Source organism: Pan paniscus, chromosome 10, assembly GCF_029289425.2.
Source record: "Pan paniscus chromosome 10, NHGRI_mPanPan1-v2.0_pri, whole genome shotgun sequence".
Lineage (NCBI taxonomy): Eukaryota > Metazoa > Chordata > Mammalia > Primates > Hominidae > Pan > Pan paniscus.
In genome coordinates this window covers 23872050-23898954 of record NC_073259.2, presented here as the reverse complement: position 1 = coordinate 23898954, position 26905 = coordinate 23872050, and the positions used below count along the sequence as shown (strand labels likewise).

At 35.3% G+C, this 26905-nt stretch overlaps 1 protein-coding gene across 1 annotated transcript in view; it reads right to left on the bottom strand.

Moving 5' to 3' along the window:
- The window catches only part of PIK3C2G (phosphatidylinositol-4-phosphate 3-kinase catalytic subunit type 2 gamma), a 385996-nt gene that overhangs the window by 189717 nt on the left and 169374 nt on the right, over positions 1-26905 (bottom strand). The window lies entirely within an intron of this gene.

Sequence of the window (26905 nt, the reverse complement as noted above, 5' to 3'; positions counted from 1 at the left end):
TTGTTCCTAACAGGAAAGATGCCAACTACATAATATAAAGTTGTCTACACATTCCCAGGGATTGATGTATAAGCAGTAGAAAGAATCTTTCACCCTTTCCCATGAACATTTATTTGAGAAATCTGTTGTAGTGAGGGAAGTTTACAACCAAAATAATTAATTGCTTCCTAACATAGGCTAGTTTATTAACTGGTTTTTCATGTAGGTTAGTCTCTTTTACTTTTTCTAAATGCCTTAGACTTAGGTTAAATGGCTAAAACAACTTGGAGTGGACTGACTTGTGCCAAATGCTTGCTCTTCTATATGCAATTATTTATGAATTTGTAAATTATAATATTTGGGGGTTGTCTGAGGAACAGTTACACACTTAAAAAATTTTCACTTATGATTTCCAGTGATAAACTTCTTAAATCTCTCTTTCCTCGGGCTTCTTTTAGATTTTAATAAGAGTGAGTGCTGACAGTCTTCATTAGTGGCTTAAAACCATGGCTACTTATTGGCTCACAGTTCTGTAAGTCACAAGTCCAGGAATGGTGTGGCTGGTGCTCTGCTCAGGGTATCATAAGGCTAAAATCCAAGTATTGTCCAGACTTATATTTATCTGAAGGCTCTGGGAAAATACTCAACTTCTACGCTTGTTGAGATGGTTGGGAGAATTCAGTTCCTGGTGGTTGTAAGGAGAGTCCAGCCCCTCCCCACTTCCTTTTTTTTTTTTTTTTTAAACTGGCTATCAGCCAGGGGCCACTTTCAGCAACTAGAAGCTATCGTCATGCTTGCTGCATGACCCTTACCATCTTCAAAGTCAGCCACAGAGCATCCCCTTGCATTAAATTCTGCTTGCACTTTGAATCTCTCACTTTGTTTTCTGCCAGCTGGAGGCAAGTCTTTGCTTATAAGGGCTCAAGGGCTCTAGTGATTAGTTGGGCCCACTCTGTATATCTGTCCTTTGCCATATGATGTAACACAATCACAAGAGTGATACTCATCATATTCAGCTTCTTGCCACATTGTAGGGCAGGGGATCTGGCTAGGAGGAGAGTCACTAGAGGCCATCTTAGAATTCTTCCCACTACCTCTACTTAGCATTTAGGCCACTGAATTATTTGAAAACTTCATCCAACATTCATATGATATATACAACGAGCATCTACAAGTTACTAGGCATGGTGCTAAGCAAGACTAACCATGCCATCTACTTTTTCTTCATGTTTTAATCCATGACTTGTCATATAAGCAAGTTCTTTGGGATATGGGAATATCTTTTGCTCTAAATAACACAGTATGCCCAGAAAATTCTTGCTTCACACTAACATTTCTTTCTTCCCTTAGAATGCATAATATATTAAAATGTTTAATCCACTTTTGGAAATGAAAAGCAATTGGAAGACCTAACTGGCCTATCCCTATCATTTCTTCATTCCTTTCTGTCTATAAAACTAACCTAGCTTATGGTGGATAAGATGAAGGTAGTAAATAAGAAAGGAAGGATTAGTCCATAAAACTTAAGAAGTTTAAATTTCATTTTTGAACATTGATGTAAAATAAATTGTTAACATTAATAAATTAATGTTAATTAGTTTCTTTAATGTTAATTAGTTTCTTTAATGTTAATTAAAGAAAGAAGGTTATAAAAGAAGTAGATAATGTAGAATTTTCTATATCTTGACTTAAAAAAAACTATTGTCACCTATTTACGTATTTAGATTCTAATTAAATAATACCAAGTGTCTGATTAGGTTTTGGTTATTATAAATGATTACCCCCACTCTAGATTCATGCACAGTCCATATTATCTTTGTTCACATTGACTTTAAAAAGTCTAAGAATAGGCAGCTTACTCTACTATGGCTATCACTGGATTCATTCTGATTGAAAGAGAGTCTAGAATAAAAGATGTGGCCTTTCATTAAAAAAAAATCAGTGCACCTCATTCTTATTTTATAGAGATTGAAGAGTTTCAGAATCAGCACAGATGATTACAGACAGAGAGAGTGGGGAGTGTGTACTTGCTGGAAAATTGCAACACAAAGCCCAAGGGAAATTTTTGGAGTGGTATGAACATACACACATATTCCAAAATCAATGATGTGGTTAGGACAGGCAGAAAAGGGCTCACACGGAACTGAGGCCAGTGCAGGTGGCACTAAGAATGGGCTATATTTTTGGTTGTTTACAAGACAATATAATTTTCTGATGGCCAAAAGATACTAAAGAGTGATTGTTAAATTATTAGTACACTGGATGTGTATTTATTTCTTACTTCCTCAATTGCCATCCAAAAGGAAATTCAGAAAGAAAGAGAGGGGTAATATATGACTTTGCAGAATCAAAGTAAAGCACTTAACTATTCTCTGCGAACATCAATTTTATATTTATATGTATTCAGTAATTTCCTATGCACAAACTACACAATACAGTATAATCTGTGTATCTTCCTTCTATCCATTATCCATGGCTCCAGTTTGGTTTTGTCTCCTCCCAGCCAGTTTCTCTATCCCAGTCTACCCTTATTGTTCCTTTTTCTATGTTTCCATTGTACTTGTATTTCACATTACAATGCTTTGAAAGTCACCATTTTTTCTGATGGTTTCAAGATCATTGGTTTTGTCCCTCAAGATTACAAAGTTCTCAAAAATGGAAAACTTTTATATAAAAAGAATGGACTGTCAATCCAGCTCTGCCATTTACTAGTAGTATAAATGATACAGGAGCTAAAAAGAAATTATTTCAGCCATTGGTGAGAGTAAGAGAGTCCTTGGTAAGGCTTCTCTTTTAACAAAAAGCAGCCCCCAAATTATTTCTTTTCTAACAAAGAGCAGCTTGTAAAATCAAGCTGCAGACATAGATAAGCAAGCTGGAAGCTTGCACAGGTGAATGCCGACAACTGTGCCAATAGGAAAAGGTTACCTGGGGGCCAGGTATGTTCAACCTAGAGGCTCCATCTTCCCTTTTCTTTGTCAACCAAGTGTACAGTAAAGGAACAGGTAACACAGTGCTGGCCAGGTAGGGGACCCATCTGCATAATAAAAGATTAGGTTGGGGCAGCTAGCTTTTTTGAACTATGTAAACGACACACCTGGTCCAACCAATCTCTTGTGCCCTATGTAAATTAGACACCGCCTCCTCAAGCTCATCTATAAAACCCCCTGTTGCATTTCACCACGAAACTGGAAGACCCACATGGGAGCCCCTCTCTTTCTGCAGGAGAGAGAGCTTTTCTCTTTCTCTTGACTAATAAGCCTCCACTCTTAAACTCCAGGAAAGACAGCTTTTCTCTTTTCTCTCACCTATTAAACCTCCCCTCTTAAACTCCCTTGTGTGTCCGCATCCTTAGTTTCCTTGTCATGAGACAGCAAACCTCAGGTATTTACCCCAGACAAATGATGTTGCTTCATGACCTTGGACATTTGTCCAAAATATTTAACATTTTAAAAACTTTATTTATTCCTAAACTTTAAATAGGTCAGTAAACTAACAGATAAACAATTGCCTTTGCTGAGCTCTTCTTGAGAACAAGGACTTGTGTCTTTGTTCTGTAAGGCAACAAGGGGCACATTTGAATGCTTAATAAACATTGCTGGGACTGAATAACTTCTGGGAACTCCAGAATGGTAAAGAAAACAAGTAGAACTGGCATAAGGCAAATGTCATTGACAGATTATGAGTGGAGGCAGACAGTCTATTTGTTTCTTTAAAGGATATAATGAATGCGTGAATGCTATCAACTGAATGTTTGTGTTCCTCCAAAATTCGTATGCTGAAATCCTAACCACTAATGTGATGATATTAAGCGGTGAAGCCTTTGGGATGTGATTAGGTCATGAAGGTGGAGATCTCATGAATGGGATTTGTGCCCTTATAAAAGAGATCCCAGAGAGCTCCTGTATCCCTTTGGCCATGTGAGAAAACAGTGAGAAGACAGCTGTCCGTGAAGCAGGAAGCAAGTCCTCACCAGACACTGAATCTGCTGGTACCTTGATCTTGGACTCTGTAGCCTTCAGAACTGATAGAAATAAATTCCAATCATTTATAAGCCACTTGGTTTATGGTATTTTTGTTATAGCAGCTCAAATGATCTAAGACAAAGATTTTGAACTTAAAATTTATAGCATTAAAATTCTGCAATTCAAGGGAGAAAATAAAATTTTAAACACCAAAAGAGGCTTTACCAAGTAAAATAATCCTATGTATGTTATTTACATGAGAGTCATTCTTGACTCTTCTCCACCAACCGCCACCCCCCTCCCCTTCCCAACCCCCTGGCATACCTTAGGTGGGAGGCATCTTCTGATGTAGCTCCCAATGATCCCACCTACTGGTGTTCATGTCTTTGTGTAAAACTCTTGCCTAAGCGTAGGCTGGACCTAGCGATTTCTTCCTAGCCAGTAGATTATGACAAAGCTGATATAGTGATCTTCTGTGATTAGGTTGTAAAAGGCTCTGACTTTGGTCTTGCTGGTATATTCTTTAGCTATTCTTGTATGTTTGCTTTGATGAAGTGGGCCTCCTGGCAAGGAATTAAATGCTGCCAGCAATCACTTGAGTGAGCTTGGAAGCAAATCTTTCTCCAGTTGAATCTTGAGATGAGGGTAGATCCCAGGTTGACACCTTGATTAACAGCCTCTTGAGAGAAAAACCCTGAAGGAGAGAACCCAGCTAAGGGGTACCTGAATTCCTGACCTACAGAAATAGTGAGGTAACAAATATGTGTTTCTTAAGTGAATAAAACTTAGTTATGCAGCACTAGATGATGAATATATCTCACATCCAATTCATCAGTAAATTCTGTCAGTTCTATCTTCAAATTAAGAAGAGAAATTTCTAAAATTTTCTGAATTCTAAAATTCAGAAGTAGAATAGAATCCGACTACATCTGGTACCACCTTCAGCTAATGCAATAAAATTTCTCAGCTGATTATTGCAATAACTCTTAGGAATGTGTGACTTTTCTGCTTTTGCCCTTGTCTCCTTAATTCTATTCTCAAAACAGCAGGCAAAGTGATCCTGCTAATGGATTCCATTCTCATTCAGATACTCAGCCACCTTACAAAGACCACAAGACCCTGCATGATCTGTTTCCTTTCCTTGTGTATACCTCACATGACTACACTGGCTTTTCACACTTCCCTACATTGCTAAGCACACTCTAATACCTTTGAACTCACTGTTTTCTGAGCAGAGAAAGCACCTCACCCAATATCTTCATGGCTGATTCCCTCAAACATCTTTACTCCAGTGCTTTTCAAATAGTTCCTCCCCAGGTGCTTTATCTAAAATTGCACTGCCTCCTCCCAACATAGGTCCTTGTTTTGATTTCTCATGAGAGAATATTTTATGCCCCTTATTTATTTATCTTGCTTATTATTTGTTTCCTCCACTAGGATGTAAACTCCATCAGGGTGTTGAGATTTTTATTTTGTTTACTGTTGTATCTCCAATGCATGGGACAAAGCTTAACATATAGTAGGCATTCGTTAAATAACTGCTGAATTAACTAAAGAAGCAGATGAATGAATATGAGTAGTTTCTACTTGGTAAAAAAAACTAGTAGAAAAACTCTGTTTTGAAAAGAAGACGTGTATCAGATAGGTGTACAAAGGCATTTATGTGGCACTTAAAAGTACAAGAAGCTTTACATTAATAAAATGCTAAGCAGAGGGGTGGAATTAAGCCAACTTTTGGCTCTTCCTAACAAATGAGTAAATTTTGGCATGGAATAGTCTAAACCATAGATAACTGACAACATTCAAATTAGGCAGTGAGTCAGAACACTAATTAAAATTCACGTTTAAAAGCTAATTGAGCTGTGTTCACTTGCATACATTTTTTTTTGATAGCAAATTACTTTCTCTCTCTCTTTTAATTGAAAAGAATAAAACAAAACTGACAGAGGGTCTCTTTTTGTTGTTTAAAAATTACTATTCAGAACACCTGTGAAAGAATTCCTGAGGTGCTTTACAATGTGTTTAGTATTGGCAGTAACCTCAAGATATGAGTGTTCCATTTAACTTGTATGTTGAACCTGAAGCCTAACCCCTCCCCTCAAGATCTACAAGTCAATTATTAAAAGCACAGGTCACCAAAACTTTTCATCACATACTCCTAAGAGGAAAAATTGTTGAACACCTCTCAGATATTTATATTCATTCAAGAGTTGTATGCATACAAAATAAAGGGAGGGAGGAATATTTACCAAGGAAATGAAAAGCAAAAAAAAGCAGGAGTTGCAATCCTAGTCTCTGATAAACAGACTTTAAACCAACAAAGGTCAAAAACGACAAAGAAGAGCATTACATAATGGTAAAGGAAATAATGCAATAAGAAGAGCTAACTATCCTAAATATATATGCAAATACAGGAGCACCCAGAATAATAAAACAAGTTGTTAGAGATCTACAAAGAGACTTCTTAGACTCTAATAGTGGGAGACTTTAACACCCCACTGTCAATATTAGATAAATGAGACAGAAAATTAATAAGAATATTCAGGATTTGAGCTCAGCTCTGGACCAAGCAAACCTAATAGACATCTACAGAACTCTCCAACTCAAATGAACAGAATGTACATTCTTCTGAGCACCACATAGGACTTATTGTAAAATAGACCACATAATTGGAAGTAAAACACTCCTCAGCAAATGCAAAATAATGGAAATCATAACAAACAGTCTCTCGGACCACAGTGCAACCAAAATAGAATTCAGGATTAAGAAATTCAATCAAAACTGGACAACTACATGGAAACTGAACAACCTGCTCCTGAATGACTCCTGGGTAAATAACGAAATTAAAGTAGAAATAACAAAGTTCTTTGAAACCAATGAGAAAAAGGCACAATGTACCAGAATCTCTGAGACACAGCTAAAGCAGTGTTTAGAGGGAAATTTGTAGCACTGAATGCCCACATCAGAAAGTGGGAAAGATCTAAAATCGACACCTTAATATCAAATCAAAGGAACTAGAGAAGCAAGAGCAAACAAATTCAAAAGCTAGCAGAAGACAAGAATTAACTAAGATTAGATCAGAACTGAAGGAGATAGAGACACAAGAAACCCTCCAAAAAAATCAATGAATCTAGAAGCTGTTTTTTTTTTTTAAAAAAGATTAATAAAATAGACAGCTAGCCAGATTAATAAAGAAGATAGAAGAATCAAATAGGCACAATAAAAAATGATAAAGGGGATATCACCACTGATCCCACAGAAGTATAAACTACCACCAGAGAATATTGTAAACACCTCTATGCAAATAAACTAGAAAATCTAGAAGAAATGGATAAATTCCTGGACATATACACCCTCCCAAGACTAAACCAGGAAGAAGCAGAATTTCTGAATAGACCAATAACAAATTTAAAACTGAGGCAGTAATTAATAGCCTACCAACCAGAAAAAGCCCAGGACCAGACAGATTCACAGCCGAATTCTACCAGAGGTACAAAGAGGAGCTGGTACCATTCCTTCTGAAACTATTCCAAACAATAGAAAAAGAGGGACTCCTCCCTAACTCATTTTATGAGGCCAGCATCATGCTGATACCAAAACCTGGCAGAGACACAACAAAAAAAGAAAATTTCAGGCCAATATCCCTGATGAACGTCAATGTGAAAATCCTCAGTAGAATACTGGCAAACCAGCACATCAAAAAGCTTATCCACTACGATCAAGTGGGCTTCATCCCTGGGATGCAAGGCTGGTTCAACATTCGCAAATCAATCAACATAATCCATCACATAAACAGAGCCAGTGACAAAAAACCACATGATTATCTCAATAGGTGCAGAAAAGGCCTTCGATAAAATTCAACACCCCTTCATGCTAAAAACTCTCAATAAACTAGGTATTGATGAAACATAAACTAATAAGAGCTATTTATGACAAACCCATAGCCAATATCATACTGAATGGGCAAAAGCTGGAAGTATTTCCTTTGAAAACCAGCACAAGATAAGGATGCCCTCTCTCACCACTCCTATTCAACATAGTATTGGAAGTTCTGGCTAGGGCAATCAGGCAAGAGAAAGAAATAAACAATATTCAAATAGGAAGAGAGGGAGTCAAATTGTCTCTGTTTGCAGATGACATGATTATATTTAGAAAACCCCATTGTGTGAGCCCAAAAACTTCTTAAGCTGATAAGCAACTTCAGCAAAGTCTCAGGATTCAAAATGAATTTGCAAAAATCGCAAGCACTCCTACACAGCAATAATAGACAAGCATAGAGCCAAATCATGAGTGAACTCCCACTCGCAATTGCTACAAAGAAAATAAAATACCTAGGAATATAACTTACAAGGGATGTGAAGGACCTCTTCAAGGAGAACTACAAACCACCGCTCAGGGAAATAAGAGAGGACACAAACAAATGGAATGAAATTCCATGCTCATGGATAGGAAAAATCAATATCGTGAAAATGGCCATACTGCACAAAGTAATTTGTAGATTCAATGTTATTCCCATCAAGCTACCATTGACTTTCTTAACAGAATTAGAAAAACTATTTTAAATTTCATATGGAACCAAAAAAGAGCCTGCATAACCAAGACAATCCTAAGCAAAAAGAACAAAGCTGGAGGCATCGTGCTACCTGACTTCAAACTATACTACAAGGCTACGGTAACCAAAAGAGCATGGTACTGGTATCAAAACAGATATATAGACCAATGGAACAGAACAGTGGCCTCAGAAATAACACCACACGTCTACAACCATCTGATCTTTGACAAACCTGACAAAAACAAGCAATGGTGAAAGGATTCCCTATTTAATAAATGGTGTTGGGAAAACTGGCTAACCATATGCAGAAAACTGAAACTGGGACCCCTTCCTTACACCTTATACAAAAATTAACTCAAGATGGATTAAAGACTTAAAATCTAAAACCATAAAAACCCTAGAAGAAAACCTAAGCAATACCACTCAGGAACATAGGCACGAGCAAAGACTTCATGACTAAAACACCAAAAGCAATTGCAACAAAAGCCAACATTGACAAATTGGATCCAATTAAACTAAAGATTCTGCACAGCAAAAGAAACTATCATCAGAGTGAACAGGAAATGTACAGAAGGAGAGAACATTTTTGCAATCTACCCATCTGATGAAGGTCTAATATTCCAGAATCTACAAGGAACTTAAACAAATTTACAAGAAAAAAGCAAACAACAGGCAGGACTGGTGGCTCACACCTGTGATCCCAGCCCTTTGGGAGGCTGAGGCGGGTGGATCACCTGAGGTTGGGAGTTCGAGACCAGCCTGGCCAACATTGTGAAACCTCATCTCTACTAAAAATACAAAATTAGCCAGGCGTGGTGGCACATGCCTGTAATCCCAGCTACTTGGGATGCTGAGGCAGGAGAATCACCTGAACCCAGGAGGTGGAGGTTGCAGTGAGCTGAGATTGTGCCATTGCACTGCAGTCCGGGCAATAATAGCAAAACTCCATCTCAAAAATAAAAATAAAAAACAACCCTATCAAAAAGTGAGCAAAGGATATGAACAGACACTTCTCAACAGAAGACACTTATGCGGCCAACAAACGTGAAAAAAAGCTCATCACTGGTTATTAGAGAAATGCAAATCAAAACCATATGAGAAACCATCTCATGCCAGTCAGAATGGCGATCATTAAAAAGTCAGAAAACAGCAGATGCTGTCGAGGATGTGGAGAAATAGGAATGCTTTTACACTGTTGGTGGAGTGTAAATTAGTTCAACCATTATGGAAGACAGTGTGGCAATTCCTCAAGGATATAGGACCAGAAATACCATTAGTGGGTATATACCCAAAGGAATACAAATCATTCTGCTATAAAGACACATGCACATGTATGTTTATTGCAGCACTATTTATAATAGCAAAAACTTGGAACCAACCCAAATGCCCATCAATGATAGACTGGATAAAGACAATGTGGCATACATACACACGATAGAATACTATGCAGCCATAAAAAAGAATGAGTTCATGTCCTTTGCAGGGACATGGACGAAGCTGGAAACCATCATTCTCAGCAAACTAACACAGGAACAGAAGACCAAATACCACGTCTTCACTCATAAGTGGGAGTTGAACAATGAGAACACATGGACACAGGGAGGGGAACATCACACATTGGGGCCTGTTGTGGGGTGCAAGGCAAGGGGAGGGAGAGCATTAGGACAAATACCTAATGCATGTGGAGCTTAAAACCTAGATGACGTGTTGATAGGTGCAGCAAACTACCATGGCACATGTATACCTACGTAACAAACCTGCATGTTCAGCACATGTATCCCAGAACTTAAAGTAAAATAAAAAAAATAATAAATAATAAAAATAAAAAAGAGTTATATGCAAACAAAGCTATAATGATCAAAGCAGTATGGTACTGGCATGAAAGCAGAGACATAGACCAATGGAACAGAATAGTGAGCCTAGAGATAAATGCAAGCATATATGGTCAAACCAACTTTAAACAATGGCACCAAGAGGACTCAATACACTGTTGGTGCAAATGTAAATTGGTACAACTATTATGGAAAACAGTATGGAAGTTTCTCAAAAAATTAAAAATAGAACTACCATATGATCCAGCAATCCCTCTTCTAGGTATGAACCCAGAAATAAATAAAGTCAACCCCTCGTAGAGATATCTGCAGTCTCACATTCATTGTAGCCTTATTCATAATAGCCAAGAAATAAAAACAACTTAAGTGTCCATCAGTGGTTGGGGAGGATGGATAAATTAATTGTGGTGGAGATATATCTCCACCACAATTATATATATATGTGTGTGTATAATATATACATATGATTTGTTTCAATATAAGATGTTTTCAATTTGTAACAATATTTCATTATATATATATAATGATACAAAATATTATTCAGCCTTAAAAAAGGAAATCTTGCCATTTTCTACAACATGGATAAACTTAAAGGACATTACATGAAATAAGCCAGACACAGAAAGAAAAATACTGCACAATTTTACTTTTATGTGGGATCTAAAAGAAAGTCCAATACATAGCATGGTGGTTGCGGGATGTGGACAGGGAGAGGAAATGGGCAATGTAGGTAAAGGGAACAGAGATGCAGTTGTATATGATGCATAAGTCTAGAGATCTAACATACAACATGAGGACTATAGTTAATAACACTGTATTGTATATTGATCATTTTAAACACGTAGATTTTAAGTGTTCTTATCCCAAAATGGACCGTAACTATGTGAGATGATTAATATGTTAATTTGCTTGGCAGTAGTAACCATTAAACTATGTACATCAAAACATCATTGTGTGTATATTAAACATATAAAATAAAAACAAACAGAAATGAATTATAGGTATATTCTTTCATACTAATATATTCCATTACAAAACATACACAAACTGAAATCAAATTAAAAAGAATAAGACAGAGGAAATACTATTCAAAAATAATTTTATCGTATGTTTTAATCAAAAAAGCACTTTTTGCTCTAACAATTATTATTAATTAATACTACTTAGTGAGAGTTATGTTATTGAATATTCTTCGTTACATTTTAGGACCTTAGTTTACATTTTACACTACTGAGGTCTCATTCCAATATTTGATTTCCTTAGCTTCATTGCCGGGAAGAATCCATGACAAAGATGCAGAGACCCAAGTGGAGGAAATCCCCCATAATCTGCATTAATGTTATTGATGTATTCTCAATGATAATACTTGTAAATAATACCATCCAACAGTTAAGCAAACATTTTTAACAATTTTGCTTAACATTTTCAATATTACTCGATAGCTATCAGTTGTTCTTTCATACTAGTGGAAGCTGTTGCACCTTTATACTTTTAAATTCATTATTTGAAAGATTCTACGACAGAATAGAAAATTTTGTCTCCAAGTTTTAAAAGTACACGATAAAAGATTTTTTTCAGGTAATGTTTTTACATATTTTTTATTAACAAATCCAGGTAGTTATGAAAACATATCCAAACAAACGTAACATTTTCAGAATACTCCCTCGTAACATATTCGAAACAAATAATATTTGCTTTTCCCTTACCGTGAAAAATTACCTTTATCTTGAAGGGGCACCTGACATGAAGTGCGTGTATCTGTGTGTTAATAGGATATATGCCAAGTGGCAACCCACTAGACATCACAAGAAAGGCTGCAAATTTGAAACTTTTATTTTAAAAAGAAAATGCAAAAATCATTCTTAAGTTTGACAACTTGTTTGAGTGTTCTGTCACAAGATAACCACTGAACATCTGTCTGGACAAAAATCTGTCATGGTTACTTTCTATTTATTAAAAAGTCTTGTAGTGTTTCTGCCATTCAGAATAACACAAATCTACCTAACTGGGCACAAGCAAAAAGGGCCACTGTCAATTGCTGCATATTGTGGAACTGCCACTCGTGGTTCATAATATCACGTGGCCCTGAGTAAAAAGTGATCATCTAACACACGAACCAAATAGGGGTAACATGACTATTCTTATATTAATAATGAGGAAGTTACTACAATATTTAGTTCAATATCTGTATTCAACCTTTGAACAAAGGTGAAGTAGCATGGAACAGTGGGAAGAAACAGAAGTATAAGATCACCACCTATAAGAAAATATCAATATATTTCATCTCTTCTAAATAAAAGAATTTCTTCGGACTCTTTCTACTCTCTATTTTATAGCATGTGTGGCATTAAATAGTGAGATGCCTGGCAATCAAATTTAAAAGAAGAAAAAAGTGAAGGAAAAAGGCCTTTGAAACCAGTAGACTGTATATATACAGAAGTAGACAAAACAGAGTGCCCTTCATTTTGAATAAAGACTCTATTTTGACATACATATTCTCTTGAAGTTAATATAAAACTCCTAACTATGCTTTTGTGTATGGTTCATGCCAATGATTAAATATTCACTTTTAATCATTCCTATATTAATTATAGCAAAACAACAACAACAATAGCTACTTCCTCCACTGTAACAGGATCTGAACAGAAAATGCACCATTCAAACAACTTGAGGAAGGTTTAATGGGACTGTTAAAAAAGGTTGCAGGGAGAAAAATCACACGGTATGGGTGGTACATTGGGGCCAGTGACAGTGATACTGTTAGCACTGAGGCCTGAGGTGTGGGACTTCAGCAATGAGTCAGCGGCCATGAAGGGAACAGTGAAGACACAGCCAAATGAAGGAGAGTCCCACAGTTAGGGAGGCAGAGAATACATACCATGAACTCTCTTTTTTTCCCTGTAATCTCCTGCTGAGACTGCCAATTGGCTTATCCAACCAAAAGCCAGGGGCAAGAGAGACTCTGAATGTTGTCCATGGAGGTGAACCTCCAGGGCAGGGGCAGGGAAATGGTGGAGTGGGTCTTAAGAGGCAAACAGAAGACATCTGGCAAGATCATCTTCAAGGTCATTCCCTTCCATATGATTAAAATAATTAAGTGGCAGATTGGCAGGGTCTAAATTCTGTGTTTATATAAAAAGATATGGGGAGATTATACAGTCTGTTGCTGTTGCTCTCAAAACATGGCTAATTATAGGGTTTTCAAAAATTATCTACTTTTCTTACTCTTTTAAATAGGCAATGTATCTAGGTTACAAAATCCGAAAGATGCAAATGAGACTACAATGAAAATTAAGTCTCCCGTCCTCCTCTCTCTGTGCCCATTTTCCCCTCGTTAAAAAGATTGCACCTAGTTTCTTTTGTATCCATTCAGAGATGTTCTATGCAATTGCACTCAAGGTAAGTAAATAAATATTTCTTTTACGTGAATAGTAGAATATTATACACACAGACTGCATATTGCTTTTGAAATGTAATAATACATCTTGGGATGGTTTACAGTTAGCATGTAGAGTGCTTTCTAAAGTAAATAAGATTTTATTTGGATGAGTATAACAAAATCCTTTTACCAATTCTACATTGATGAGTATTTGTTTTCATTTTTTTTACAACCCAAACTACCATGAATATTATCATACATGCATCATTTTGCACATATCTTAGTAGATCTGTAATTAGTTTTTAAAAGCTAATTTAAAAATTTTTTTTAATTGTTTTAAAAAACAATTGTTTTAAAAATTGTTTTAAAGAAACAATTGTTTTAAAAATTGTTTTAAAAAACAATTGTTTTAAAAATTGTTTTAAAAAACAATTGTTTTAAAAATTGTTTTAAAAAACAATTGTTTTAAAAATTGTTTTAAAAAAATTGTTTAAAATTTTAAGCAATTTTAAATTGTTTAAAAAAATTTTTTTAAAGTTTTAAAAATTGCTTTGTGAAAATACATGTATTTTAAAACGTAAAAGATAACTGATAAACAAACCTCCACAACATTTTAACAATTGAACTTCCATCTTCAATTTGCGATTCTGTTTCCCCACATTTTCACTAGTAGGCTGCCACCAATTTTTTTTTTTTAATTTTTGCCAATCTGATAGGTGAAAGCAGTATATGATTATATTTTATAATTCAAGTTGAATACCAATTCTTGTGTTTAAGAACCATACACAGTATATATTTTTAATGGAATTACTTGCTTATATTCTTCAACCATTTTTATGGGTTTGTAGGGGTTCTGTGTTAATTAAAGAAATTAATTCTTCACCACTGAAAAGATGATATACAACACCTATTTATTAAAAAGTATTTTCCTAATATAAAAAAGTCTCTGAATTTTTCTTTTGGTATTTTCATTGTTTCTCTCTTCTAATTTTTTAAATATCTGGCTTGTACTAGCTTTGGATCCATTTTTTTCCCCTCAGCTGGCCATCCAAACACCATTCATTAAATAATCGATCTTTCCTCCACTGATTTAAAATTTTTTGAAAAACCATAAATTCTTGAAGATAATCAAGTATATTTCTGGTCTTTTCTGCTTCATTGATATTATTTGGCAGTGTTCTCTTTTGGCAAGTATCATATAGTTTTAATTATGGGTAAGGACAAAAATTGAACATAATTGTACTAAAATTATACAAAAGCATCCACTGTGATAGAGAATGTGTACGAACATATCAAACTTAGGACATAACCTGAATGGATTCTTTGGGTTTGGCTGAAACAAAGGGACTCAGAAATATTTTTAATACAAAGAATAATTAAAAGTATCCAGTTTATGTTAGATAAAACGTCAAATCAGTTCAAACACACTGAAGGAAAAGAATGAAAGAAAAAAATAGTCATTGTTGATATTGTTGTTATTTGTCATCATCAGCAGCAGCAACAGCACCACCACTATTTATTGACTAATTGTTATATTCAGGATATAATTACTATTATCCGCATTCTACAGTATGGAAACTGAACTTCAGGGAATTTAAGATTATTCAGCAAGGAAAGGTCAAAACCACCATTAAGTTTGTGGTCTGCCTGATTTTGCAGCTCCAATTCAATAAAAATACTGGTAAGTATTTACTAAATATATTAGGCTAAGTGTGAGAATTTGTAAGATGCAGACATACATGTGAGACTAAAAACATAAATACCAAACAATCGATAAAGACAAAATATGATACAGGATTTCAGCAGAGTTGGAAATTCTCAAGATTGGAGTTGTTCAAGTGAGACTTCATACTACTGATAAGACTACTAAAGGCCCAGGAGGTAAAGACAGGGGTGGCCATTCCAGGAAAGGGCACTGAATGCCAAACATAACATTATAGAGGGAAGATGGCTTATAGTGTGTTTGGAGGAGAATAGGTGTATAGATTTTACTGGAATGGAAACTTTAATATTCATTGATTTGTTTACATATTTATTTTGTAATAGAATAGTGCCTTGGCACTCTCTGATTGACAAGAAGAAAGCCAATATTTGTTTCTTGCCAGATGAAATACACTCAATACACATGAGAGCATGAGTCAGGCCTGGAGTATTTGCATAGTTATATAATGCTTTATGAATTGGGAATGTTGAAGTGGCAACTGTGTGAATAATTCTTGGGCGTCAAGGAGAAGGGTCGTTACACTCTAAGATACTTTCTATAAATATTTTGGCAATCCAATTTTTAGAGAATCTTTCTAATATCTAAATGATTAGAGATGGCATATACAACAACTATTAAAGTTAGTGAATGGTAACAGATCAGAGATAGACTTTAGTAGTTACTCATTTTGATTTAGCAATTGTCCATTTTCTTATTATCATGGTATCACTTTTCTGTGAAAGAATTTTCTGTTCATTCGGTCCCATTCAGTTGTTCTCTTTGTTTTTTTAACCAAAATTTTAACTTTTTAATAACATTTCTTCTGATACATATAGAAGGATTTTTTCAGTGATTACAGAAATAAAAGGGTACACATTTTACTTTTCAGAAATTCCTGTAAACAAAGATGTAACAAAAGAAGTGGTTTTTCATTTCCTATGTGCTGTAAAATGAAAAAAAACTTTAAAGCCATAATAGCCTATGAAATAAAAGTACAATACATTCACATCACATTGAGTGAAAGTCTCAAATTACATAAATATACTGATTTTTTATTACTTATGAAAAATTATATATACATAAACATACACACATACATACACTCACAAACACACACAGACAGACAGCACCATGTACAGATTAGGTACTCTTATGCTTTCTGAATGCTAATTCTATTTCTTAATTTATAAGATCAGTTTAGGTTCCAGGTAATCATTCTGGAGTAAAAAGTAGGATATTAGGCTGGGCATGTTGGCTCATGCCTGTAATCCCAGCTCTTTGGGAGGCCAAGGCAGGTGGATCACCTGAGGTCAGGAGTTCGAGACCAAACTGGCCAAAATGGGGAAACTGTCTCTACTAAAAAATACAAAAAATTAGCTGGGCATGGTGGCGGGTGCCTGTAATCCCAGCTACGTGGGAGGCTGAGGCAGGAGAATCTCTTGAACCCGGGAGGTGGAGTTTGCAGTGAGCCGAGATTGCGCCATTGCGCTCCAGCCTGGACCACAAGAGTGAGAATCTGTCTCAAAAAAAAAAAAAAAAGTAGGATATTGACCATACAGAGGAACTTGTAGACCGAATGATTCAGATCTAACTCAAGTCTATATAAAAATGTATGCACAAAAAGATGCATGATTTTCTAATCATTTTAAAAAGTATACTCTTAAATATTTTAATCAATTATAAATGTTGTTAATATCTGAAGAATTATAATGTTATAACTTGGAACTTTTTCACATTCATCCTTACAATGAGTCCTGTTTTAGAAACATAATATGGCTACTCCTCTCTCCTTTTAGCCTCTCTATATTTGTATGAGATTGTTCTTGGAATCTTTTCAGTTTACTCTTATCTATCATCTCCTCAAAATACTGTTTCAAAACCCCTCTTCTAAGAATTCACCTCAACTAATCTCATCCAAATCGAAAGATATTTTTATTTTTCTTTCCTTGAGGGCTATTGTAATTATCATGCCATTATTGCAATATTACTTTATAAATGTTCTTTTCAGATTTGATTGCTTATTTATATTTTTCTTATTCTTCTAAGAAAGATGTAAACTTTTTGAGGACAGACAATAATATTCATGTTTGTGAAATTGGTCCAGTGCATATTTTACAGTATTCCACACTCAGTGAGTACATTCATTGTCTGGGTGAGGTTAATAGAGTTATTTCTCATAGTTTTGGGGTTAATACTGTCAGTTAGAGAAAAGCTATAGTGATTATTCATATCAATATATCTTTCATTTAAATATCATTGATGCAAAAACATATTGTATATTAAATTCTAATTGCATATTCCTATATTACTATGGTACAGATCATAAATGCTGCTAATATTGGTCAATGTTTTCATCCCCTTAATAGAAATTAGTATTCAGCCTCACTACTGAATTAAACTTTTATTTTTAAAGTTTCATATTTTTATATCTTCATTTGAATAAGGAAAATACACAGATAGACGTAGGAAATTAAAACAAAGCTTCAAGAACAGTTAAATCAGAAGTTTAAATAGAATGATTCACAATGCTGCATTTGACACTTGAGTCTCCAGGATGCACTTCTGTCTATAGCACATCGTACCCCTACTTTTATCTTGTTTTTATCATCTGCTTTGCTGGTTTGTCCTTTGTTGTCTCATTGGGAAATCTTAGACTTCTCTATTACTGTAAGTGATTTTGAGTTTGTTGCATACAGAAAACAAAGAGGCCCAGACACAGTCATGAGAAGATGACTTTGCTTCCTTCACTGTACAGGCAACTACCACCACATGCACCCACCTGCCTGTTCCAGTCCACTCTTCATTTTCTCCTCTTACTATGTATGGACTTCGTGTACCAATCTTCCTGTGCTACAGATATCACACCCTATCATTACTCAAGGATTTTGCACCAGAAATTATTTCTTCCGTCTCATCAATGTTGCCCTCTCTATTTGATTTTTCCCACAGTATATTTAAAAAGCAATTTTTCCTATTGTAAAAGGAAAGAAGCAAAACTCTTTTCATAGACCATGTCCCTCTTCAACCATTACCACATTTCTCTCTTCCCTTTCCTAGCAAAACTCCTAAAATAATTGTTTTTAATAGCTCTCCTTTTCACTCTTGAATATATTCCCATCAGGTTTTACCTCTACTCGATTGAAAGGCTTTTTTGATGACCTCCAATGACCTCTATGGTGCTAATCAGATCTCAATTTTACTTGACCTACCAGTGGCATTTGACACAGGTGATCACATCTCTCTTTTGATGCTTTATATAGTGTTACAGAATCCCATGCTCACTTGGTTTATCTTTTATATCTCTGACTGCTTCTCTTCAGTTTTCTTTTTTGGTTCTACTTTATCTCTTTGATTTTTAAAATGTTGGCGTTACCACTAAATATTTGGACTTCTTTTCCTTTCTATTTGTACTCATTCTCCTATGACCTTCTCTGTTAATGTGGCTTTAAACCTTACGTATATGTTGATAATTTTCTCATTTTTAGTTCTAGCCCAGATGAAAATGTTCAATAGTTACTTCACACTTTAATAGATCAAAATTGATCTCTTGATAATATAAGCCAAATTGTGCCTTTCATCTTCTCAGAGCCCTCTAATCATTTGGATTAAAGCTAATATTCTAATAATGCCTAGGAATTTTTATATAACCTGCCCTTACCCCTACTCTTTCCCCCTGTAACCTCATCTACTACTAGTCTTCCCCTCATTCAAGTTAACCCAGCCACCTTAGCCCCATCGTTGTCCTCCCAACACCCCAAATAGACACCTTAATGCCTTTGCACACGCTATTACTTCTTCCTGGCATCCTCTTCCTTCAGATACATAGGCGGTTCACTCTCTTACTTCACTGAGGTCTTTTTCAAATGTCACCTTTTTAAGGCCTTTTCTTGCTTCCCCAGCTTAAAATTGCAACTACCTGACCCTTGTACTTTTTATGTTTCCTACTTATTTTATTTTTCTGCCTAGTACTTATCAATGCCTTACAAGTATGGATTTTATTTCTCTTAAAAGCTACATAAGGAAGGACTGGGTTTTTTGTCTCTTTTATTCATTGCTATATCCCTGAAGACTACATTGTGGCTTAACTCATGGAAGGTGCTCAATAAATATTTTTTTTTGGTGAACAAGCTCTTCCTATGGGACAGGATGATAACTCTTATAACTCTTACAGATATAAGCCTGCATGACTCCTGGTTGAATTCACACGGCTATCCAACACCGTGGCCCCATACTGCATTAATTCTTACTACAACCTTCTGAAAGTAAATATTATTATTCTAATTTTTAGTGCCTGAGAAAAATGAGTCCTGTAAAAATTAAGTATCTTGCTTAAAGTGAGACCCCTAATAAATAGTAGAAACAGGTTTGCATCCAGGTACAGTGAGGTAGATCCTAAACTATTAACTACTACTTTATGAATTAAAGAGGATAACAATATTTTCATATGTGAAACACAAACTGGTTGCTTTGGAACCAGTTGATAATAAAATAAACGTATTTTACAAACGTATCCCGTGATTCATTATACATGGTGTGTGATTAATAAATTTGATCTTTATACTATAGACATTGCAAAATCATTGTTTAGTTTTAAAGCAATATGGAGAATGATGTGGTATGGATAGAGACTTGAATGAGGCAGACAGAGTAAAAAAACATAGCACTAGCAGTAAGGAAATGATGTCATACTGAGTTAAAGGTTTAGTGGAGATAAAGAAAGGGTATTGATTCATGAGACATTTCGCAACTGACTTGTTATATACACAGAGTGCTAAAAGAAATTACCCCAGATACATACATGAGTGGCTCAGAAAGTTGGTGGGAAAGCAAGTCGAATTATGGAGTGGTCTGATGAACTTGAAGAAGTCAGAGGTGGAGTTTCTAACACTCAACTCTATTTCAGTGTGAATAGTAAAGTCAATGTAATAAGGTTAATACATTAAATAACGCTTTAAAAGAACTAAGAAATTGATGAAGAATTTTACTTGTACTTTCTTGATCTGTATTATACTAGCAGGCAGATGAGGGATGTGAGTGAAATATGTGTTGGCTATTGAAATGCAATAACATGTATCAACTGGCGATCTGTGACTTTTGCTAGATTTCTCTGTATGTTAAATTTCTCTGACACTAAATGACACACATATTTCCAACTTGTTCTGACACTTAGCATGTTTCAGAAACTTTTCTCAACAGGTCCATAAACTGGTTTGTTTATACAGTGATTTTTCTACTACTCCTTTTACTCATTTCAAACTCTGTTATTAAACTTAAATTTTAAATTTGCAATTAGGATAAGACAAGAAGAGCAATGCAATGGTAGGAGTCAGGAGTCAAATGTCAGGAATCTGAGATCCAAATTCCATGTCATTAGTAATCTGTGATATAACCTTGGGAATTGAAACTTTGGCGATACTTCTTATCCTTTCTAAATGACTCCAAAAACATATTCTTGAAGGTATAAATACGTATTATATATATTATGCAATATATATGTTTAATAAAAACTGTGTTAAGCCCAACTGTATTTCTTGTATAGGTAATAAAATTGATGATCAGGGAGGTCGAATAATTTTTCAAGGGCTACCCAGCTTAGGAGAGGCCTGAGTTGAAATTTTTCTTCAAGTATGTTTTTCTCCAAATCTTTTTCTCCCTCTATTACATTATTCTATCTTTTATTGTTATTTTTATAGCTTTCATAATATGTAAGTAGATTGATGGGTACTAATGTATGAGGCACAGGATCAAATGTTGGCTCTTCTTCTTTATAGCTCTGTATACCTAGCATCTCTGAGTATTAATATTTTTCAGAGAAATGGAGACTAAAGAATTGTTGTCAGTTAATGAAGTAATATTTGAAATGACTACCATAGTGTCTAGCATTAACTATACTATGTGTACCATAAGACAATCTTGTCAAGACAAGAAGGAGTAGTCAAAGCAGAAAAGTTAGATGATTCGAATTCTTAGCAACACTCTCTCAGTCAGAGCCACACTGGAGTCTACTGTTTAACCTTAAACCTTAGTATTCCTTTCTTTATAGCAGAGAAAGAACAGCAAAATTTTCCAGAAGATTATCCAAGTCACCGTCTGATCACCAATTCAGTTCTTGAAATTTCTTGATCCTGGAAAGGGGTCTGTAGACACTTGACACAATTATGTCTAAGAATAAATAATTGTTAATAAATACATTGAATTCAGGTTTACAATCCAGTCAAGGAAGACTTGAAAATCACTAAATAAAATGTTTAAAATTAATTTATTGAGACAAAAGGGTTGGAAAAATGACTCTAGTGTTTCTGGTAGCTGCCTGAAATAGCTAGAATACTTTAAAAAAACACATATTGCTTAATCCATGTTTATTATAACTTGTTTATATTTTCTATTTCCTCCGCAAGCGTTATCTATTATGTGCATAGCAGGCAGTCAACAAAAACTGGGAGAATAGATATTTGAATTAAAGAATGAATGACTAACATAAAACTCTCTTTCCTCAATACGCTTCCTAGGCAGTTTCTTGCTTCTGTTCACTGAAGTCTACCAGTCTACTTATGCAGCTGTCCCTATAATATCTAGTAATTGATTATCTAGACTGTCTTGTGTAATTTTCAGCATCATCAATCAATTTATGTCAACATTTTATTGAGCAGCAGCCTCTTTAAAAATAATCATAAATTTTAGTTGGAAGAAAACAGAAGTTCCACCATTTTGGTAAATTAATGACATTTACAGAACTCTCAGGAACATATGGGCCTAGTGCCCAATTTAAAAAGGAAAGTGACACAAACATTAGGGTTCTTCCCTTTAACAACTTCAGATAACTAAACCCAAGCAAGATAACCCAATTATCTGACATTCTGTCAAGAGTGGTTAGTGTATCAGGTAGACTGTCAAGTCTGAAGAGTCACTATTTGTGGAAGCTGTTCATTTTTCATTGGTCAAAATAAATCATACATACCAAAGCAAGTACAAGAATTCTAAGTTATTAAATGTAACAAGTGTTTGATTGAAATATCCAAGTCTTGGTTTTGTTACAATAAAAGCAACACATATGAAGTTCTTTAGACAAGAAACAAGAAAGTAACTGTTGTTTTCTTATAAATATTAATTGTATACAAATGAAGTATAAAATTGAATTAGAAGAAAAGCAAGAAAAATCCCCATTCAACATTTTCAAGGAGCAATCTTTTCATGAACAGAGATACAAAAAATTAAGATGGAGCCTGAAAATAAAAGCCTTATCCATTAACTAATACAAAATACAGAGAACTCTGAGTCTTCACAGCCCTGGGAAACAAAATAGAAGTGGAGAATAGAGAAGCCAGAAAAAATCAGAAACTGTTTAGTAATTCCCCAATGCTCATAGAGAATCTCAATGCAGAAAATTGTATTTTAAAAGATGGTAAGTGGTTGCTTAACAAGGCTTCCCCAGAAAACACTTTTTTGCCAGATTACTAGATGCAGCCTTACATTTTCAATCAGGGTTAAAATAAACATCGTTTTTAAATCAGTACAAAACAACTCACACTGTGAACGGGATCAATGTAACACTTGATACTGTTTCAAAAACCCTTATTCAGAACGTCAGATTATTCTGTAAGTCATTTAACTCAACTTCACCCAATTCCAGAGAGCTAGAGAGTCCATTTTTTTTAAAAGAGAAAAATACATCTTTTGTAATATGACTTGTTCTGATTACCTGCTGTTCTAAGGATAGTAGTCAAGGTAAATTAACCTGTAGGCAATACACATGTATGTGGTGTGATTATTTTTATTCATTCAATAGGTATTGAATGAATTGTGTACTGTGTGCAATGTTCTATGTTAAGGATGGATGGTTAAGTTTTGTCCTCACAGTGCAGAAGAGAAACATAGGGTTTGTCTATACCAAATCTACTCTCCCCTTCATGTCTGCAAAAAGAATCTGCTTTTATTCAGATATCAAAAACCTTAAAGGAAGATGACCAGTTTAGAGATAAATTCTGAATATGCTAAACCAATCATGTAAGCTGAGTCATCAGATTGCCATCTGGTCATATGATGGGTTTATGATAAGGGACCCAATTCTGGCAAATAATATGAGAAGTTAACTCAGCTTTGGGGTTTATGGAAAAATTTTCTAACTGAGGAAGAGACATTCCCTTTACTCTTGCTGCATGGAATCATGTATGGATGTGAGACCCATTGTGTCAATCTTCTTGTAACAATGATGTGGAAGTAGACTAAGGACAAGTCAACATGGTGAGGATGGCACAGCAGAAAGGTGGAAAGAAATTAGGTTATGACATCATCAGTGAGCTGCTGCAATAATAAACTTTGGAACCACACTACTGAAGAGCTTCTTGTTATGTGAGATAAAATAATTAATTCTTCATATAATTGTAAACCAGTTGAATCAGGGATTTTTTTTGTTACTTGTAGCTCTAAGTATCTTGAAGTGAAGAAGTATCTTCAAGTGAAGGAAGGGAAATGGTGAAGTAAAGTATGAAATATGTTAAGAACTGTATTGTAGATGTGTACAAGGGAGCCAAGGTCAGAGACATCTTCAAAGAGGATACAATCTTGAGCTGAGTCCTAAAGGATTCTATATAGACAGACAAGGGAACAACTGCATTTCAAGAAGTTGGAAAACTGTGTGCAAAGTCATCAGGGCATGAAAGATTTGAGAATTTGAGTAACTACTTGAGAATAATAAAAAGATTATATTTGGATGTAGAAAGGCTTACAAGATGAGGTGGGAGATAGGCAGAGTGGAAACTGTGAAGCTCCATTGCCAAGTCATGTTAAGAGAGAATGGATTTTCTCTCTTAACATGGATCTCATACCCTAATTCTAAACTCTGTCATAAGAAAAGAGGAAACTGGAATTAAGAAATTATGCTAACCAGCTGGAGGTTACCCATGACCTGGAGCTGACTTTATGAGTTTGGGATCAAGTTGTTACATGTGTAGATTATTCTGAGAGCAGTGTGGAGGATGGATGGACTGGGGATAGGTAAGAATGAAAGTGAAGGAAAACAGCCTGGAAGCGGTAGTGATAGTCCAAGTAGATGATACCAAAGGTGCTAGCTATAAAGTAGAAAGGAAAGGACAACTTAAAGACAAATTTATGAGAAAAGGGAATCAAGACTTAAGAAATAAGTAAATAAAGATTATTGGGTAAGAATAATGTCTTCTAGATTTTCTGTGTTGGATATCTTAGTAATGGCTGTAAACTAGGGCATTGTGTATTTTTAAAAGTTTGGGAATGGTGGGTGAAAGAATTGAAATGGTAGAGGGTAGGAATATTGAATTCAGTTTTGAATTTCTTGAGCTGAGATGCCAGTCATATACCATGGCTACATAAATATCTTAATAATGAGCCCTCCAGAAAAAAAAAACCTGGTTACAAAATGTACCCATAGGTTAAATCTCTTGGAATCATTTGTAAAATTTTTGGACAAAAGTCAAAGACATTTTTAGAGGATGTCTATTAAAATGATGATTCTTACTGGAGTAGTTAGCTAGTAATCTTTTTTTGTCTGTTAAGACTAATTTTGGTTTTTGAAAAGAAAGCCAATTAATATGTGGAAAGGTGGATATTGGCTTTTCTTTCATGCCCTCTTCCTCTACCACTTTATGGAGAGGTTTCTTGAATAATCTATGCTGTTGTACTTGTATGGCAGAAACTGCTACAGGTTTACCAAATTAAACTGCATTTTGCTTCTGTATATATACATACATGGACCACTTTCCTTTGCCACCTTGCACTTAGGTGGGGGCATTATTACTGACTTCTGGCCTACGGAATATAGACAAAAGTGATGTCTGCTATTAGCATCTAAAAGCATCTCCAACATCATGCTATGATTCTCTTGCTATGATTCTATGATTATATGCTTTGATTCTCTTTCTATGATTCTATGATTATATGCTATGATTCTATCTTATTTGGGTCCAGGTTCAGGGAATACATTTGAGAGTTCCAAATTTAGGGGATGTAATGGTTTCAATGTGTTCCCTTTAAAAATTCATAAGCTGGAAACTTAATCCCCAATGCAACAGTATTGACAGGTGGGGGTCTAATGGAAGATGTTCAGGATCTATTCACTCATGAATGGGTTCATGCCCTTATAAAAACGTCTCCCAAAAGTCAGTTTGCTTTTCTTCACTCTTCTACAACATGAGGAACAACAGTCCTTTCCTCTGGAAGATGCAGTGTTCAAGGTGCAATCTCGGAAGCAGAGACTGGGCCCTTACCAGACACCAAACCTGCTAGCATCTTGATCTTGGATTTTTCAGCTTCCAGAACTTAGAGAAATAATTTCTGTTGTTTATTTCTCAGACATTCTGTTACTGCAGCACCAATGGATGAGGATAGGGAATGACTGAGCCATAAGATGAAAGGATTCTGGGTAAGTCCCATCAATGAGCTGATGACATTCAATTTTCTGTCACCATCCCAGATCTTTTCCCTGTCCTTCAGGCCTGTACCCTACTGCTTACTGTGTATTTTTAGTTGGAAGGAAACCAAACACTTATTTGCCTACATTTTATTATTGTCATGTTCTTTCCCATCCTAGAGGGATTTATTTTCTAACTCATTTAACTTGATGAAATGGGTGACTTAATTGTATTAGCATAATTGGTAGTTGCTTAATTGAACAGTGTTTTTGAGAAAACTGAGAAAGTCTTGGTTTTATGAAATAGGTGCTGAAAAATAAGTACAAAGTGAGTCTACTAAGTAGATTACTCAGTTATTGTTATCATCACTCATGGTTTAATAGTAAAACTAAAAGAGCACACTTAATGTTTTATTTTTATTTATTTATTTATTTTGAGATGGAGTCTAGCTCTTTCACCCAGGCTGGAGTGCAATGGTGTGATCTCGGCTCACTGTAACCTCCGCCTCCTGGGTTCAAGTGATTCTCCTGCCTCAGCCTCCTGCCTCAGCCTCCCAAGTAGCTAGGATTACAGGCACCTGACACCACGCCCAGCTAATTTTTGTATTTTTAGTAGAAACGGGGTTTCACCATGTTGGGCAGGCTGATCTGAAACTCCTGACCTCATGACCTACCCTCCTCGGCCTCCCAAAGTACTGGGATCATAGGCATGAGCCACCACTCCAGGGCACATTTAATGTTTTAAATATCAATTAGACACTATAAAGAAAGATTCTGGAAACAATCTGCTATCTACTTCAAAGCTCCTTCAAGGATACAATTTTAATGGGCTTATTGTATATACCTACTCATTAACATTTACAACTGACAGCACTTGTGAGTCATGCCAACAACTAGGGGCAACAATTTTGAGCTTTTAAATATCTCAATTTGCAATATGGTTTTCATTTCAGTTTTGCTCTTAAGTTAAAAAAAAAAAGTCACATCTTCAGTACTTGAATGAGTTCCTAATTGTTGATAGAAAAAACAAACATTTCCTGAATTCTTCAAATTACCCTCTTTTGAAAGTAGATGTTGAATTAGAAAGAAATCTGAATTGGGCATGAGATATCATA